This window comes from Myotis davidii, unplaced genomic scaffold, assembly GCF_000327345.1.
Source record: "Myotis davidii unplaced genomic scaffold, ASM32734v1 scaffold2549, whole genome shotgun sequence".
Taxonomy (NCBI): Eukaryota; Metazoa; Chordata; class Mammalia; order Chiroptera; family Vespertilionidae; genus Myotis; species Myotis davidii.
This window is the reverse complement of record NW_006300220.1, coordinates 30,303-31,509: the sequence shown is the minus strand read 5'-3', so window position 1 is coordinate 31,509 and position 1,207 is coordinate 30,303.

Sequence of the window (1,207 nt, the reverse complement as noted above, 5' to 3'; positions counted from 1 at the left end):
TTTGAATGACAGTCTTGCTGGATAGAGTATTCTTGGATTCAGTCCTTTGCTTTGCATCACTTTGTAAATTTCCGTCCATTCTTTTCTGGCCTGATGTGTTCCAGGCACTTTCCAGGGGAGTTCTGCTCTTCCCGGCTGCAAACCATCTCACCAGCTGAGCCCTTTCGCCAACTCGGGGTGGGTGCTATTAGTTTCAGCTGCTCACTCCATTTGCTCCGGGACACGACCTGGAACGCATCTGCCTATATCGCCGCCATCTTCTCTCTCTATTTTTGTGAATCAGGCAGTCGCTGGCCCCACCGTGGGACTGTCCATCAGGAACTGGAACTGGGACTGCAACTTCCACAGCTCCTGCCTCCCAGATTATTTATTCACTTGATTTTAAATTCACTTGTTGATAGATGTGTATTTGTTGTTCATAATTTGTATCTTTACCTTTTCCTTCTTCCTGCTCTTCTTAAAGGATACCTTTTAGCATTTCATATAATACTTGTTTGGAGGTGATTAACTCCTGTAGCTTTTCCTTATCTGTGAAGCACTTTGTCTGACCTTCAATTCTGAATGATAGTGTTGCTGGATAAAGTAATCTTGGTTGTAGGTTCTTGGCATTCATCACTTTGAATATTTCTTGCCACTCCCTTCTAGCCTGCATGGTTTCTGTTGAGAAATCAGCTGACAGTCGTATGGGTACTCCCTTGTAGGTAACTGACTGTCTTTCTCTTGCTGCTTTTAGGATTCTCTCTTTGCTTTTGCTCTTGGCATTTTAATTATGATGTGTCTTGGTGTGGTCCTCTTTGGATTCCTTTTGTTTGGGGTTCTCTGCGCTTCCTGGACTTGTAAGTCTATTTCTTCCACCAGGTAGGGGAAGCTGCCCCAGAGGCTCCTTACACTATCTGTGTATTTTTGGATTCTTTTCTCCTTTTGCTTTTCCGGTTGGGTGTTTTTTGCTTCTTCGTATTTCAAATCTTTGACTTGATTCTTGCAATCCTCTAGTCTGCTGTTGGAACTCTGCATAATATCCTTTATTTCAGTCAGTGTATGCTTAATTTCTAGTTGGTCCTTTTTCATAACCTCGAGGGTCTCACTAAATTTATCGGCGGTTTCTAGAAAATTCTTGAAAAACCTTATAACCGTGGTTTTGAACTCTATATCCAGTCGTTTGCTTTCCTCCATTTCTGTCATTTGTGACCTGTTTCTTTGTCTCTGC